The sequence below is a fragment of the Oncorhynchus gorbuscha genome, linkage group LG19 (genome assembly GCF_021184085.1).
Source record: "Oncorhynchus gorbuscha isolate QuinsamMale2020 ecotype Even-year linkage group LG19, OgorEven_v1.0, whole genome shotgun sequence".
NCBI lineage: Eukaryota > Metazoa > Chordata > Actinopteri > Salmoniformes > Salmonidae > Oncorhynchus > Oncorhynchus gorbuscha.
In genome coordinates, this window is record NC_060191.1 from 58,554,908 (window position 1) to 58,567,048 (window position 12,141).

General features: G+C 44.0%; 1 long non-coding RNA gene across 6 annotated transcripts; it reads right to left on the reverse strand.

Moving 5' to 3' along the window:
- Nucleotides 1-389: 389 nt before the first annotated feature.
- LOC124005673 lies at nucleotides 390-3,154 on the reverse strand. 6 transcript variants are annotated; one of them, XR_006833668.1, is made up of 5 exons: nucleotides 2,947-3,154; nucleotides 1,824-1,909; nucleotides 1,341-1,737; nucleotides 1,208-1,230; nucleotides 390-1,122 (listed from the first exon to the last, which is right to left on the reverse strand). It is a non-coding gene; the product is annotated as an uncharacterized LOC124005673 (long non-coding RNA). The 6 variants fall into 6 exon arrangements; XR_006833667.1 differs by lacking the exon at nucleotides 2,947-3,154 and adding an exon at nucleotides 2,774-2,932; XR_006833669.1 differs by lacking the exon at nucleotides 2,947-3,154 and adding an exon at nucleotides 2,149-2,767.
- Between the last annotated feature and the right edge of the window lie 8,987 nt (nucleotides 3,155-12,141).

A 12,141-nucleotide genomic window follows, 5' to 3' on the forward strand; every position in this document is an offset into this window, starting at 1 on the left:
TCATTATGTCACTAGCATACAAATAATACCCTCAATTTTAATTGGAAAGCAGCATCAAGCTCATCACTGTGTACTTTCATCATCACGTAGCTTAAACTGTGCATGCTTTTCCAAGTCGCACTGGAAGGACCACACAACATAGCATCGCGTGACTGCACATTTACCTCGACATGATGGTTATTCTACCAACAATTGCGCAAGAAATCGTTTCCACCGCTATGTGTCGCATAATACATTTTACAGACACAAAAGATCCCATCATGTCGCACGAACAAATTGTGGATGGAAACGTATTTACAGTATTGGACCATCCCTTTCATCTTTGCCCAGTGTTGATAAAAGGTTATGTAGAAGGATGAGCCGGTTAAGGATCGATTCAGACAAGGTGGTAGATTGTACGACAAGCGACAGGTTTATTCAGAGTGAGAATATCTGGTACACGTATATACGGGCCCCACTGTTAGCTCATCACAGACTAGCAGAAAAAGGCACTTGCTAACAGTGAGTACAAGCTTCATATACACAACAGAAAGTAGGTTGATTTCTAGGAGATCTGATCTTCGGATTGGATCAGGCTGGGGTGTAGTCGTCCGGCATTGGCTCTGTTGTCTGTCCTTCATCGTAGAATCCTGCCATGCCTGTTCTTGGTCGTCACACCATGTTCAGCTGAAAAGGGGATCTGGTGTGTGCGCTATCTTCAGTCACACAATGTTCGGCTGGGAGGGAGATTATGTGTGTGTGCTAGTTTGTCTGCAAGTCAAGGCTGTGTCTCTTCTTCCCTCTGTGTGGGTGTATGTCTTATCTGTGTGTCCTCGGCAGTTAGTGTGTATTGTATGTGCGTCGTCCCTGTCTTCAGAGGAGTCAGTGTGTAATGTGTGTGCGTCCCTATCTTCAGAGGAGTTATGGCCGAACTCCCGGCCAGCACCTGTGGCTAGGAGTATCCTGTATGGGGCCCAACCTGTTTTACTATGAAAATACGTTGTTATGTGTTGTCTCAGTTATAACAATGCAATAGCAGTAATGTCACCTATATAAGAATTAGCAGTCCTCTACACCAGGTGTTTGGCCACGTCTATCAGCGCTCCTGAAGCCCTCTTTGGATCTGGCAGTGTTTGCTTGGCTCTGGAAGAACATTCAGGAGTTAGTACTGGTGTGGTCTTGGTTATAGAACCACAGAGAGGAGGGAGAAAGGAGGAAGACCATTTACCTTGTCTCTGTGGCCTAGTAGTTCTGAAGAGGACCAATAAAGAAGGTGAAAATCAGTCTTACCAATAAAATAATCAGTAAATAATAATCACTATATACAATATCTACTCATAAGATCAGTTGTTTTACTGTACCTGCAAGAATGAGATGTCTTCAATGCTCAGCTTTTGTTAGGTGGCTTTGATTGTGTATGAAAGTGATGATATCTCTCTGCTCATCTCTGTTATCTTGTGTTTCATCACCTGACTCTTCCGCACCTCTTCCATTCTCACTGCATCTATCCATCTATCTTCCTTTTGCAAAAACAGGTACAATTTTTTAAACTGCCCCTTAATCTGCCTCTCTGTATCCTGGGCTTGGATCTGGAGAGAGTGCAAGGAATATCTCAGACATACTGTATCTCTCCTGTTATAATTTTCTGTCACCAATTTAACCTCCTGGTTCTTTCTGTCATTATTCATACTATTTCCTCCCTCATGGCATCCAATCAAAATTGCTTCACCTCAGTCTTCCTGTAGGGCATGATCTTCCCTTAGATTAGAACAGAGTAGACAATAAAGAACACAAACTAGCCAAAATGCATACATTGTTGTTGCATCAATACTTAAATGTCATACCTCAATATGTGTTCCTGTATTATCACAGGTGAGTTTGACTCCCTTAAAGAGCCTCAGTTTATCCTTAATGCAGTCTTGAGTTTAACCTGAAAAGAAAGCAACATGGTATTCACAAACTTGACCTGTACATTACTGTGTGAGATTGCTGTGTAGGAAAGATTTGTTTATGAGTAAAAAAAGAAAAAGATTAGACAGGCCCTATCTTACCACCAACTATTGTAAAGTACCACAAACTGGTTGCTAAATGTTCAAAATGATCCACATAGAAACAGCTACTGCAATAGTTTGTTTTTCCGGGGAAGTTTGTGGAAACAATCTATCCAACCTTATGTTCCTGTACAGCTTCCTGTATGAGGATGCAGTCATGCTTTTTATGCTTCCTTGAATCACGACACACCAAACAGATGAGCTCTTTATCCTCCAAACAGATGAGCTCTTTATCCTCCAAACAGATGAGCTCTTTATCCTCCAAACAGATGAGCTCTTTATCCTCCAAACAGATGAGCTCTTTATCCTCCAAACAGATGAGCTCTTTATCCTCCAAACAGATGAGCTCTTTATCCTCCAAACAGAAGAGCTTGAATTTCTCACTATGCAGACTGCAGAGAACCTCAGACCCTCCTGAAGCCCTCTGACATCTTTCCTTTAAGACAGCCTCACACAGGTTCTTTAGAGCCCGGTTACAGGAAGGATTACCCATTGAAAATACTTCCCTACAAACTGGACATTCCCGAAATCCTCTCTGTCTACAGCACTCCTGCAGACAGGCTTTACAGAAGCTGTGGCTACATAATAAGATGACAGGATCACTGAAGGTGTTTAAGCATACAGGACAGGAAAGATCCTCTTCTGGGAGAGACAATCTGGAGGCCATTTTCTCTCTGTCACACTTCTCTCCCTCTTTTGTAATGGCTTAAGAAAGCAGTTTACTTTCACTTTTAAAGACTCACCCCTGTTTTGTAGCAGCTACAAAATACTATAAACTAAAGGATGTCCTCATCTCCTTCAGTAACCGCTCTGAAATGTTGATATTAACAAGCAATATAGCTCCTGTGTCATGTACTTTGCCCTTAGTTGAACAGAACAAGCAAACAAAACGAGGTTGCAGCAAGAGCAGACTTACAGTGTTGTGCTGTGTGTCATCTCCCGTCAAAATACTTCCTGCATTCTGTGTATTACATGTGTATGAGGAAAGGAACTACTGTGTGTTTGAAATACACAGATACCACAAAGGTCTGTGCATAATATATTATTATCATAGCAAACAAATTGATAGTTTAATGTTTCTTGCTTCAATCATTGTGACTACCTTTTAAACTCTGTTAGTGGAAAATGTGTTCTTTTCCAAGGTAACCACTGGAGGGCAGTCAAGGTTTTGCAAATCTTGTACTTGAAGACACACTTCCCTTACAAGGAATGATTTACACGATTTGTGTACTTTTTGTGTGTACAAGAACCATATTAATTCCAACAATTATTATTTCAAGTCATCTGTAATTTCAAGTAATTTTATGCCATGATAGCAAACACCAAAATAGTCATATAATGGGGGACATGACCATCGCTAGGATGAAATCATCTGTAAAGGAATATCTCAACAATAAACTCTTTATTTCTCTAGAGCAAATTGTATTTTTGCTTCATGCAATTCTAGCAATTTGATTAGAGATTAGTTTATTCAGAGGTCACATGTTTTTGTAGTTTTATTTGCAGGATGTCAACTGCATATTGTCTCAGGGTTGTCCCACTGTACATAGAACCATCTTCAGAGTGACACGTCTCCTAAGTGTCTGTGTGAGAAGAGAACAAGGAGCCCCTGGCCCCTTAACCTTGACCGCCATGTAAGTGTTTGAGGCCATAATGACTACTGTGTGTAATTATGGTGTGAGGCAGGCTGGAATGTGACTTCAAAGCGTCTCCCTACTCTGTCGCCCTATTCTTGTCATGTTGAGGGTGGAGAAATTGTGAAAATATTTCTTTAACAATTCTTTATTATTTATGTTGTCTTTTTTCCAATGGGCGGGTCTGCATGTAGAGGCACATTTTGTGTGTGAATTTGGAAGGACATAAAGCACAACTATAGTGGCTTGCAAAAGTATTCACCCCCTTTGTATCTTTCCTATTTTGTTTCCTTACAACCTGGAATTAAATATATTTTTTGGGGGGAGGTTGTATCATTTGATTTATACAACATGCCTACCACTTTGAAGATGCAAAATATTTTTATTGTGAAACAAACAAGAAATAAGACAAAAAACTATTCACCCCCCCCCCAAAGTCAATACTTTGCAGAGTCACCCTTTACAGCTGCAAGTCTCTTGGGGTATGTCTCTATAAGATTGTCACATCTAGCCACTGAGATTTTTGCCCATTCTTCAAGGCAAATCTGCTCCCGCTCCATCAAGTTGGATGGGTTCCGTTGGTGTACAGCAATCTTTAAATCATACCACAGATTCTCAATTGGATTGAGTCATTCCAAGACATTTACATGTTTCCCCTTAAACCAATCGAGTGTTGCTTTAGCAGTATGCTTAGGGTCAATGTCCTGCTTGAAGATGATCCTCCATCCCAGTCTCAAATCTCTGGAAGACTGCATCAGGTTTCCCTCAAGAATTTCCCTGTATTTAGCGCCATCCATCATTCCTTCAATTTTGACCAGTTTCCCAGTCCCTGCTGATTAAAAACATCCCCACAACATGATGCTGCCACCACCATGCTCCACTGTGGGGATGGTGTTCTCGGGGTGATGGGAGGTGTTGGGTTTGCACCAGACATTGCATTTTCCTTGATGGCCAAAAAGCTCAATTTTAGTCTCATCTGACCAGAGTACCTTCTTCCATATGTTTGGGGAGTCTCCCATATGCCTTTTGGTGAACACCAAACATTTTTTTCTTGAAGCAATGGCTTTTTTTCTGGACACTCTTCTGTAAAGCCCAGCTCTGTGGAATGTATGGCTTAAAGTGGTCCTATGGACAGATACTCCAATCTCCACTGTGGAGCTTTGCAGCTCCTTTAGGGTTATCTTTGGTCTCTTTGTTGCTTCTCTGATTAACGCCCTCCTTGCCTGGTCTGTGAGTTTTGGTGAGTGGCCCTCTCTTGGCAGGTTTGTTGTGGAGCCATATTCTTTCAATTTTTTAAATAATTAATTTAATGGTGCTCTGTGGGATGTTCAAAATTTTGGATATGTTTTTGTAACCCAACCCTGATCTGTACTTCTCCACAACTTTGTCCCTGACCTGTTTGGCGAGCTCCTTGGTCTTCATAGTGCCGCTTGCTTGGTGGTGCCCCTTGCTTAGACTCTGGGGATTTTCAGAACAGGTGTATATATACTGAGATCATGTGACAGATCATGTGACACTTAGATTGCACACAGGTGGACTTTATTTAACTAATTATGTGACTTCTGAAGGTAATTGGTTGCACCAGATCTTATTTAGGGGCTTCATAGCAAAGGGGGGTGAATACATATGCATGCACCGCTTTTCCGTTTTTTTTTTTTTTTAGAAACAAGTCATTTTTCATTTCACTTCAACAATTTGGACTCTGTTGTGTATGTCCATTACATGAAATCTAAATAAAAATCCATTTAAATTACAGGTTGTAATGCAACAAAATGGGAAAAACGCCAAGGGGGGGTGAATACTTTTGCAAGGCACTGTACTTCAGACCATCGTCATTAACATAGCTACAGTATCTGCAAGTATAGATTCAGTCCTGAACACAAGGTTGCTAAATGATTCTATACCTATATTACATTAATGTTTCTATGCCTATATTACATTAAATATTCTATGCCTATATTACATTTATGATTCTATGCATTTACATTACATTTACATTTAAGTCATTTAGCAGACGCTCTTATCCAGAGCGACTTACAAATTGGTGCATTCACCTTATGACATCCAGTGGAACAGTCACTTTACAATAGTGCATCTAAATCTTAAAGGGGGGGGTGAGAGGGATTACTTATCCTATCCTAGGTATTCCTTAAAGAGGTGGGGTTTCAGGTGTCTCCGGAAGGTGGTGATTGACTCCGCTGTCCTGGCGTCGTGAGGGAGTTTGTTCCACCATTGGGGGGCCAGAGCAGCGAACAGTTTTGACTGGGCTGAGCAGGAGCTGTACTTCCTCAGTGGTAGGGAGGCGAGCAGGCCAGAGGTGGATGAACGCAGTGCCCTTGTTTGGGTGTAGGGCCTGATCAGAGCCTGGAGGTACTGAGGTGCCGTTCCCCTCACAGCTCCGTAGGCAAGCACAATGGTCTTGTAGCGGATGCAAGCTTCAACTGGAAGCCAGTGGAGAGAACGGAGGAGCGGGGTGACGTGAGAGAACTTGGGAAGGTTGAACACCAGACGGGCTGCGGCGTTCTGGATGAGTTGAAGGGGTTTAATGGCACAGGCAGGGAGCCCAGCCAACAGCGAGTTGCAGTAATCCAGACGGGAGATGACAAGTGCCTGGATTAGGACCTGCGCCGCTTCCTGTGTGAGGCAGGGTCGTACTCTGCGGATGTTGTAGAGCATGAACCTACAGGAACGGGCCACCGCCTTGATGTTAGTTGAGAACGACAGGGTGTTGTCCAGGATCACGCCAAGGTTCTTGGCGCTCTGGGAGGAGGACACAATGGAGTTGTCAACCGTGATGGCGAGATCATGGAACGGGCAGTCCTTCCCCGGGAGGAAGAGCAGCTCCGTCTTGCCGAGGTTCAGCTTGAGGTGGTGATCCGTCATCCACACTGATATGTCTGCCAGACATGCAGAGATGCGATTCGCCACCTGGTCATCAGAAGGGGGAAAGGAGAAGATGAATTGTGTGTCGTCTGCATAGCAATGATAGGAGAGACCATGTGAGGTTATGACAGAGCCAAGTGACTTGGTGTATAGCGAGAATAGGAGAGGGCCTAGAACAGAGCCCTGGGGGACACCAGTGGTGAGAGCGCGTGGTGAGGAGACAGATTCTCGCCACGCCACCTGGTAGGAGTGACCTGTCAGGTAGGACGCAATCCAAGCGTGGGCCGCGCCGGAGATGCCCAACTCGGAGAGGGTGGAGAGGAGGATCTGATGGTTCACAGTATCGAAGGCAGCCGATAGATCTAGAAGGATGAGAGCAGAGGAGAGAGAGTTAGCTTTAGCAGTGCGGAGCGCCTCCGTGATACAGAGGAGAGCAGTCTCAGTTGAATGACTAGTCTTGAAACCTGACTGATTTGGATCAAGAAGGTCATTCAGAGAGAGATAGCGGGAGAGCTGGCCAAGGACAGCACGTTCAAGAGTTTTGGAGAGAAAAGAAAGAAGGGATACTGGTCTGTAATTGTTGACATCGGAGGGATCGAGTGTAGGTTTTTTCAGAAGGGGTGCAACTCTCGCTCTCTTGAAGACGGAAGGGACGTAGCCAGCGGTCAGGGATGAGTTGATGAGCGAGGTGAGGTAAGGGAGAAGGTCTCCGGAAATGGTCTGGAGAAGAGAGGAGGGGATAGGGTCAAGCGGGCAGGTTGTTGGGCGGCCGGCCGTCACAAGACACGAGATTTCATCTGGAGAGAGAGGGGAGAAAGAGGTCAGAGCACAGGGTAGGGCAGTGTGAGCAGAACCAGCGGTGTCGTTTGACTTAGCAAACGAGGATCGGATGTCGTCGACCTTCTTTTCAAAATGGTTGACGAAGTCATCTGCAGAGAGGGAGGAGGGGGGGGGGGATTCAGGAGGGAGGAGAAGGTGGCAAAGAGCTTCCTATGGTTAGAGGCAGATGCTTGGAATTTAGAGTGGTAGAAAGTGGCTTTAGCAGCAGAGACAGAGGAGGAAAATGTAGAGAGGAGGGAGTGAAAGGATGCCAGGTCCGCAGGGAGGCGAGTTTTCCTCCATTTCCGCTCGGCTGCCCCGAGCCCTTTTCTGTGAGCTCGCAATGAGTCATCGGGCCACGGAGCGGGAGGGGAGGATCGAGCCGGCCTGGAGGATAGGGGACATAGAGAGTCAAAGGATGCAGAGAGGGAGGAGAGGAGGGTTGAGGAGGCAGAATCAGGAGATAGGTTGGAGAAGGTTTGAGCAGAGGGAAGAGATGATAGGATGGAAGAGGAGAGAGTAGCGGGGGAGAGAGAGCGAAGGTTGGGACGGCGCGATACCATCCGAGTAGGGGCAGTGTGGGAGGTGTTGGATGAGAGCGAGAGGGAAAAGGATACAAGGTAGTGGTCGGAGACTTGGAGGGGAGTTGCAATGAGGTTAGTGGAAGAACAGCATCTAGTAAAGATGAGGTCGAGCGTATTGCCTGCCTTGTGAGTAGGGGGAAGGTGAGAGGGTGAGGTCAAAAGAGGAGAGGAGTGGAAAGAAGGAGGCAGAGAGGAATGAGTCAAAGGTAGACGTGGGGAGGTTAAAGTCGCCCAGAACTGTGAGAGGTGAGCCGTCCTCAGGAAAGGAGCTTATCAAGGCATCAAGCTCATTGATGAACACTCCGAGGGAACCTGTAGGGCGATAAATGATAAGGATGTTAAGCTTGAAAGGGCTGGTAACTGTGACAGCATGGAATTCAAAGGAGGCGATAGACAGATGGGTAAGGGGAGAAAGAGAGAATGACCACTTGGGAGAGATGAGGATCCCGGTGCCACCACCCCGCTGACCAGAAGCTCTCGGGGTGTGCGAGAACACGTGGGCGGACGAAGAGAGAGCAGTAGGAGTAGCAGTGTTGTCTGTGGTGATCCATGTTTCCGTCAGTGCCAAGAAGTCGAGGGACTGGAGGGAGGCATAGGCTGAGATGAACTCTGCCTTGTTGGCCGCAGATCGGCAGTTCCAGAGGCTACCGGAGACCTGGAACTCCACGTGGGTCGTGCGCGCTGGGACCACCAGATTAGGTGGCCGCGGCCACGCGGTGTGGAGCGTTTGTATGGTCTGTGCAGAGAGGAGAGAACAGGGATAGACAGACACATAGTTGACAGGCTACAGAAGAGGCTACGCTAATGCAAAGGAGATTGGAATGACAAGTGGACTACACGTCTCGAATGTTCAGAAAGTTAAGCTTACGTAGCAAGAATCTTATTGACTAAAATGATTCAAATGATACAGTACTGCTGAAGTAGGCTAGCTGGCAGTGGGTGCGTTGTTGACACTACACTAATCAAGTCGTTCCGTTGAGTGTAATAGTTTCGACAGTGCTGCTATTCGGGGGCTAGCTGGCTAGCTAGCAGTGTTGTTTACGTTACGTTGCGTTAAAAGAACGACAATAGCTGGCTAGCTAACCTAGAAAATCGCTCTAGACTACACAATTATCTTTGATACAAAGACGGCTATGTAGCTAGCTCTGTAGCTAGCTACGATCAAACAGATCAAACCGTTGTACTGTAATGAAATGAGATGAAAATGTGATACTACCTGTGAATGCGACCGGGTTGTGAGTCTATTCGGTAGACGTTGGCTAGCTGTTGGCTAGCTGTTGGCTAGCTAGCAGAGTCTCCTACGTTAAGGACGACAAATAGCTGGCTAGCTAACCTCGGTAAATTGAGATAATCACTCTAAGACCACACACTCTAAACTACACAATTATCTTGGAGACGAAGACAGCAAAGACAGCTATGTAGCTAGCTAACACTACACTAATCAAGTCGTTCAGTTGAGTGTAATAGTATCTCCAGTGCAGCTAATGAGTGGACGTTAGCTAGCTGGCTAGTGAAGACTACGTTAGGACGGCGAAATACGATAATTACGCAATTATCTTTGATACAAAGACGGCTATGTAGCTAGCTCTGTAGCTAGCTACGATCAAACAGATCAAACCGTTGTACTGTAATGAAATGAGATGAAAATGTGATACTACCTGTGAATGCGACCGGGTTGTGAGTCTATTCGGTAGACGTTGGCTAGCTGTTGGCTAGCTGTTGGCTAGCTAGCAGAGTCTCCTACGTTAAGGACGACAAATAGCTGGCTAGCTAACCTCGGTAAATTGAGATAATCACTCTAAGACCACACACTCTAAACTACACAATTATCTTGGAGACGAAGACAGCAAAGACAGCTATGTAGCTAGCTAACACTACACTAATCAAGTCGTTCAGTTGAGTGTAATAGTTTCTCCAGTGCAGCTAATCAGTGGACGTTAGCTAGCTGGCTAGTGAAGACTACGTTAGGACGGCGAAATACGATAATTACGCAATTATCTTTGATACAAAGACGGCTATGTAGCTAGCTAAGAAGAAATTGCTAAGATTAGACAAATCAAACCGTTGTGCTATAATGAAATGTAATGAAATGTAATGAAAAAGTTATACTACCTGCGGAGCGAAGTGCCGATGCGACCGCTCGCTCCAACCCGGAAGTCATAACGGGTTGGATATGCCTATATTATATTAAAGATTCTATACCTACAGTTGAAGTCGGAAGTTTACATACACTTAGGTTGGAGTCATTAAAACTCGTTTTTCAACCACTCCACAAATATCTTGTTAACAAACTATAGTTTTGGGAAGTCAGTTAGGACATCTACTTTGTGCATGACACAAGTCATTTTTCCAACAATTGTTTACAAACAGATAATTTCACTTATAATTCACTGTATCAAAATTCCAGTGGGTCAGAAGTTTACATACACTAAGTTGACTGTGCCTTTAAACAGCTTGGAAAATTCCAGAAAATTATGTCATGGCTTTAGAAGCTTCTGATAGGCTAATTGACATCATTTGAGTCAATTGGAGGTGTACCTGTGGATGTATTTCAAGGCCTACCCTGACATCATGGGAAAATCCAAATAAATCTGCCAAGACCTCTGGGAGCAATTTCCAAATGCCTGAAGGTACCACGTTCATCTGTACAAACAATAGTACGTAAGTATTAACACCGTGGGACCACGCAGCCGTCATACAGCTCAGGAAAGAGAAGCGTTCTGTCTCCTAGTGATGAATGTTCTTTGGTGAGAAAAGTGCAAATCAATCCCAGAACAACAGCACATGACCTTGTGAAGACGCTGGAGGAAACAGGTACAAAAGTATCTATATCCACAGTAAAACAAGTCCTATATCGACATAACCTGAAAGGCCACTCAACAAGGAAGAAGCCACTGCTCCAAAACCACCATTAAAAAAGCCAGACTACGGTTTGCAACTGCACATGGGGACAAAGATCGTACTTTTTGGAAAAATGTCCTCTGGTTTGATAAAACAAAAATAGAACTGTTTTGCCATAATGACCAACGTTATGTTTGGAGGATAAAGGGGGAGGCTTGCAAGCTGAAGAACACCATCCCAATCGTGAAGCACGGGGGTAGCAGCAACATGTTGTGGTTTTTTTTGTGCTGCAGGAGGGCCTGGTGCACTTCACAAAATAGATGGCTCATGTGGAAGGAAAATTACGTCGATATATTAAGGAAACACCTCAAGACAACAGTCAGGAAGTTAAAGCTTGGTCGCAAATGGGTCTTCCAAATGGGCAATGACCCCAAGCATACTTCCAAAGTTGTGGCAAAATGGTTTAAGGACAACAAAATCAAGGTATTGGAGTGGCCATCACAAAGCGCTGACCTCAATCCTATAGAAAATGTGTGGGCAGAACTGAAAAAGCGTGTGCGAGCAAGGAGGCCTACAAACCTGATTCAGTTACACCAGCTCGGTCAGGAGGAATGGGTCAAAATTCACCCAACTTATTGTGGGAAGCCTGTGGAAGGCTAACCAAAATGTTTGACCCAAGTTAAACAATTTAAAGGCAATGCTACCGAATACTAATTGAGTGTATGTAAACTTATGACCCACTGGGAATGTGATTAAGGTGAATGCACCAATTTGTAAGTCGCTCTGGATAAGAGCGTCTGCTAAATGACTTAAATGTAAATGTAAATGTAAAGAAATAAAAGTTGAAATAAATCATTTTCTCTGCTATTATTCTGACATTTCACATTCTTAAAATAAAGTGGTGATCCTAATTGCCCTAAAACAGGGATTTTTTACTAGGATTAAATGTCAGGAATTGTGAAAAACTGAGTTTAAATGTATTTGGCCAAGGTGTATGTAAACTTCAGACTTCAACTGTATATTACATTAAAGAGGGCGCTAGCTGTCTTATAACCTCAACCTCTGATGAAACATAACTTGACTTCCTCAGAGCCTCTGTGATCAAGGTGTTGTTTGGGGGCCAGTGACTACCCATACAGTGTCATGAAAAAGTATTTGCTGCCTTTCTGATTTTCTCTATTTTTGCATATTTTTCATACTGAATATTATCAGATCTTCAATCAAAACCTGATATTAGATTAGATTAATTTTCAAATAACCAAAAAATAAAAGGATACTTATTTTATTTATTTAATTAACGAAGTCACACAAAACTCAATTCCCCTGTGAAAAAGCAATTGCCCTCTTACA